Source organism: Vicugna pacos, chromosome 1, assembly GCF_048564905.1.
Source record: "Vicugna pacos chromosome 1, VicPac4, whole genome shotgun sequence".
NCBI classification, from domain to species: Eukaryota; Metazoa; Chordata; class Mammalia; order Artiodactyla; family Camelidae; genus Vicugna; species Vicugna pacos.
In genome coordinates, this window is record NC_132987.1 from 30,049,223 (window position 1) to 30,055,222 (window position 6,000).

At 35.9% G+C, this 6,000-nt stretch overlaps 1 long non-coding RNA gene across 1 annotated transcript in view; it reads left to right on the top strand.

Moving 5' to 3' along the window:
* Positions 1–2,289, top strand: part of LOC140695920 (uncharacterized) — a 72,146-nt gene extending 69,857 nt beyond the window's left edge. Inside the window, exons 2-3 of the long non-coding RNA XR_012071783.1 lie at positions 376–435; positions 2,233–2,289. This is a non-coding gene — a long non-coding RNA (uncharacterized lncRNA). The remainder of the gene's footprint in view (positions 1–375; positions 436–2,232) is intronic.
* The last annotated feature ends 3,711 nt before the right edge of the window (positions 2,290–6,000 follow it).

Consider the following 6,000-nt stretch of genomic DNA (forward strand, 5'->3'; position numbering starts at 1 on the left):
ATGTATGACTGAAAAATTGTGCTCTGCACTAGAATTTGACACAACATTGTAAAATAACTATTACTCAATAAAAAAAATGTAAAAAAAATTGACAGCTAACAATTATGATACATAAGGTTGAATTGTGAGCCTGAGGAGCTACCAAGTATGTATGGAATTAGGAAATTTTTTTTCATGCCAGGGCAGCTGTTACATTCTCCAACATCAGATAAATTGCATTTTATCTATCTTCAGAATGTATCAAGTCTCAGACTCCCTGGCAAGTTGGGCATTATTTGTTTATTGTTTGTTTGTTTAACTTTTAGAGCTTTTCTCCATTTTTTTATATGTATATAGTAGTCCCATATTGATGCAGCTGTTTTCGGTTATTTGCAGAGCCCAACTGAATACACGCAGCACTCATGCAAAGACTGAAGGAAGGAGGAGCAGAGCCAGGTAATGCCTTCTCTCAGAGGCATGATAATGCCAAGGCTTAGACTTGACTTTGCAGTTTTCCAAACTTGTCTGTTTCCAATGGCAACTGTGAAATACAACCAGCAGAGTGTTTCACATTTAGATTGCTTTTGTCAGTGGGTTGCATAATTAGATTGAATGTGCTTAATCTCTTTGAAAGCTAAAACATGGAAAGATTTCATTTGATGAAAAGGAAAAAAAAAAAGCAATGGAAAGTATTTGAAACCAAAGCATTTGTGGATTTCTAACAGCAATACATAATGTCCCTTCCTGCTTCGGTTTCAGAAGCTGCAGTCTAGAACTGCTGCATCTAAATGGTGCGGTTTAAAGAAAAATTTGTTGTGGTTGCTTCTTAAAATCAGAGCCAGAAAGAAAAAGGATTGCATCATAATATCTCTCATTATAGGGTTAGGGAAAGAAAACAAAGTTGTCCCATTCAACAAACCTTTTTTGAGGATCTATGATCCAAGGCGTCATGTTTGGCCTGGTAGGGAGATGTGAACCAGACAAATCCTGCCTCTGAGTTTGCAGCCAATTAAGGAGAATTTGACTGTTAATAAATAATATAACAGGGACTATTTTGTGTGTCTTAAGATTGTCAGATTCCTCTGTGCTGACAGGATCAGAGACTTCTTGGGAGAAGATGTCAGTTGAACCCAGCCTTAAAAGAAATAAGCAAATGCACAGAAGCAGGAAACACAAAACACCATATAGTGTCTGCCCTTGTCTAAAAGTCCACTGAAACAATGATCAAATACTGATTTTGAAATAGCAAGCAGCTTTTCTGGGTGTTTAAATTCTCAGCTTTATCTGCAAGAACTATCTGTCTTTTTTCTTTCTTCCTTTTTTCTTTTTCTTTCTTCCTTCCTTCCATCCTTCCTTCCTTTCTTTCCTTCCTTTCTTTTTCTTATTTATTTGTTTGCTTTTCAAGTCAGTTTAAAAGAACTCTGTAAAGCAGCTCAACTAACACAGAGATTCCCATCTTTCAAAACAAGTAGAGTGATGGGTTTTGTTTTCTTTTAAATTTCAGTCACATTAGTATGTTTTTCACCCAGATGAGACTTCAGCTCAGAAATGCTAGTTTTAAAAATTCTGATTTCATCCATCTCCAATACCTGACACCTCAAAGGCTTCCTCTTCCACATAGCTCTTACTAGATATCCCTTACTCTCTTCAGATCTGTTCCTCCCCCACCCCCACACAGGCATGTAGGGGGAAAAACAAAACTCAGTCTCCAGATATCTCCTGAAAGCCCAAAACAAAATATATTATCAAGAGGGAGTGTGTGTTAACTTCACACACTTATGGCAAGTTCAGACTTATAAAATCAACCCTTGATGACAGACTCAAAAAAAAAATTTATATATATATATATATATATAGTCACTAGGTAGTTGTTTATTCTGTCCTCAACCACCTCAGCAGTGGAGTCAGTGCATTTCAAATAAGCCTTTTTACAAGAACTGATTTATTCAATTAGCAGTCATTCAAAAATAACAGTACCCATTGTAATCTAAATTTTTTTATTTTTAAATAGTAATTTATTTCTTCAATAATAAAATTTTTTATATTTTATACTTATTTATTTATATTATTTTAGCTTTTATTACTTACCTCTTTAATACAAGTTTATTGCAAATTTTAGAAGATACAGGTAGGCAAAAAGAATAGAAGTTTTCTGCAACCCAGTCATTAGTCTCATAAAATAGTTTATGTCTTTTTTTCTTCTAGATTATAACTCTCCTAAGACCAAACAACATATATTGTTTATCTTTTTAGCTTTCAAGTATATCATACATCATTGGGAGATTTAAATATTAAAAACATGAACTTCGACCTGCCTGGTGTCAAGTATGGAGAATCACATGGGGAGCTCTTCCCAAATCACACAGCCTACCACGGATTCCCTTATCCACCATGACACCTTTTCAGGGAGATTCTAGAACAGTGACTTGTAACCGAGGGCAGGCCTCTCAGCCTCAGCGCTAGTGCCATTTTGCCCTGGATGATTCTTTGTTGTGAGGTCTGTGTCATGCATTGGTTAGCAGCGTCCCTGGCCTCTATCCACCAGATGCCAGAAGTATCCTTCTTCCCCAGCTGTGACAATCAGAAATGTGTCCAGACATTTTGCCCCCAGGGAACTAAGCTGCCCCAATTTCCCTTTGAAAACTGTGGCTATAAACCAATTAAATCAGATTCTCTGGGGGCTAAAACCCAGGAGCGTGAAGATTTTGAAAGCTCCCTAGGAGATTCTAATGTGCAACCCAGGAAAGTCCATGAGAATGGGACCAGCTCTGTCATTTCATCTTATTTACTGCTCTACCAGTTGAATATAACTGAGTAGCCCAGTAAGCCAATGGGAATGCTAATGAGAGATGTTAAATTTAGTGTTTATTAAACTTTCAAATATGGACATCAAAACGTTACTGGTGGTAGGGTTTCAAGTTATGTCTACCTTTGTTACAATGTTATATATAGTTCATATTATTTATAAAGTAATATATAAATAATCAGAGTGAAAAATGTGACAATGCATATTTGACTCTTGCATATCTAAAGGCACTTTGTTTTGGTTATGATGTAGGTAGCAAATAAAAATTGTTGACTTATTCACAACCTTGCCTCAAGAGTAAAACTTGATCTGTTTGCTCCTGCATGGCAAAATATGCTATTTTTGGCTTTACAGTATAATTAGTATAATGGCATACTTGGTGTGGATCTTCTTGTTGCTTCTCATTATAAATATTCATATTTCAGGTTATTTTTAATACATTTTAATACATAACAATACTTTGTTTTCATAAGGCTAGAATTTTATCCTACATTGACCACCCCCAACAGCATCTGCCATTTCTGAAACTGTATAAATTGGTAGAAGTTCACCTATGTGTGTGTATAATGATAAGTGATTTTTTAAATGTTATTTTCTCCATTTTATTTCATAGACTTTAAAGTTTAAGGCAACTATTTCTTAAACCAATGGTTCGAATTTGAGAGACAATGAATATTTTGGGCTGTTTATAATTTTTGTGAAGATGTTTATAATAATGGAAATTACACAGAAGATAACCTATCCTCAGTTTCCTTTGCCTCATATTCAGCCATTTTCTTTTTCTCCTGAATTTTTTTGTCTGGCATTGTCAAATAATGACTTTAAAAATGCCTTTTGTAGCCTCCCTGCCTGATGAATGAGTGAGTGACTGGCTAAGCTTTAGAGTGCAGCAGTGTTTGGGGAGGTCTCACATAACCCATGGAAAAATGTATCCAGGAATGTTTGTTCACTGACTGACTCTGTGGTGAAGATATAATAACAACAGTTAACACTGAAAACACAATGTGCAGCATGTCTTTTAACATATTTAACTCCTCCCAACAACCTTATGAAGTGCTACCCTGATTTTGTAAATGAGGATTATGTAACACAAAGCAATTAAGTAATTTTCCTACATGGCTATTCTAAATGTCAGTTTCTGTTCTTATCTATCTAGTATGATTCTCTCAGATTATAGAAAATTGGTTCTCCACCCTGCTCTTCACGAGATACACGAGATCTTCTTTGTTAATATTGATGATCCTAAAATAAGAAAGATTGATGATACCAACTGTTGGTGAGGATGTGGAGCAACTAATATTCGCTTGCACTGCAAATAGGAATGTAAATTGGTACAACCATTTTGAGGAAAAACAAGTTAAGCTAGCAAATTATTTGGCATGTTGTAAGTAAACTGAAAGTTTGCTTCCATTGTTTTTATTTTCAGTTATTTGATTTGTGGATAATGTCTTGTTCTGAATGGCTCCTTTGAGCTATCAGATTCACTCCTGCTGGCATCCCAGAAAAGGGGATCTTCAACCTCTCACTGTTCACACAGTTAACACTCACCCTCTTGATCCAATTTCTTCTCAATACTCTGTGTTCTCATCTCAGAACTCATTTCCTGTTTACTGCCCTAAGCTCCTCCAGACCTGGTGCTCAGTCTGCTATGACCCTCCCTTTCTTTCTTAACTATTACTTGTGCTCTTCCTCCAGCTCACTGGATTCATTTGTTCAGAGTAGACATTTCCCCCGTGCCCCTGACTTGGAACAATCTAACTATGGCAAGGATCAACATATCCCCAGCAATGAGATGGAAATATCAGGTTATCAAGGCCATGGTTCCAGATTTGCCTCAGAATTCAATTGCAGGAAAGACAGCTGAGTCGCACAGTAATCTCTTGGTATTACTTCTCCAATAACGAGAATCATCTGCTATGCTTTATATGAGTCCTGGATATGTGGCCTGTTATTTGGGGTCTAGCACAATTCTTGACCAACAAAAGCTACTTATAAGTTTGTTAAGTTGTCTTAAACACTATGATTTCTTATCAGGATCATGCATAAGTCAATTTTCTATGCTTTCTCAAAAGCTGATTTACTTTTTTTACATGAAATTTCCTAGATTTTGTATATAAATACAAATAACTTGAAGCTGTTTTTTGAATTTGAATAAATGTCACAAAAGTATCACATAGAAAATCAAGCGGCAGGGTTTTATAGAAGCCGACTGAGAGAGGTATAGGAATTTTCTCTTTAACAAAAGAAAAATAATAATTTAAAAAGCCTTGTAAGGTAGGTAACAATGTTGTCAAGTTGTGTACTTCTTATACATATTTATAGTGGTTGAATAAAAACAAGAGGCAAAAGTAGGGGTGTTTCTTTTAAGATGTCATTGTGAAGTACTAATTTATAATTAAGGTAATAAATACATAGTAAAACAACTTTAAAAAATCTTTAGAACGTAGAAAGGGCAGGAACACATCATTGATACAAAATTTTCCTTGAAGGACATCTCCTCCCATGATCCCTGAGTGCTTTGGTGTCCTTAAAAAAAAACTTGTATATAAACCTCACCTTTGTATGTACTAGACTCAGGATCAATCTTCTAAAGAGATCAGCTCTTCTGCACATCACACAAAATTGGTGTCATTTTTCCTCTATTTCTAGAATAGAGATAAGTATTTTCTTCCCAGCTATTACTTTTCCATTAGTGTACATGAGGTACGTGTTGTTCATTTTAGGACTCTCTGCCTCCTAGAAACTGATGGTTGCTCTATTTCAACCAACCATGTGTTGTTTTTTTAAGCAAGTATATTGGGTAATATTATTTTGGTTGTTATTCAGAAAAAGTTAATTCAATCTAGAATATACAAAGAAAAAATGGGGGTCGGGGGGTGGAGTAGAGTAGAAAACTGATTTCCATGAGACTGGGTAAGTCAGGGCTACTTTCCTGACAGAAGTAGATCTTCCTTAAGAAATGACTTCCCTTAGGAACTCAACCTTGTCTTTATGGTTCTCTCCATTCTTTGGCTTTGCTTCTCTCAGTAAATCTTAGTTCTATTCTTTCCCACTATTGATGGCATCCTCCTTGCAGCAGGGGAAGGAGAAGCATGGCTGCAGACAATTCCAGGTATAAATTGTTTAAGTTAGTGAGCTCAGAGGGGAAGCTCGTCCTCTCAGTATCCACATACAAAATTCTAGGGCAGTAAGATGGAATCCAGCAGTTCTTGATT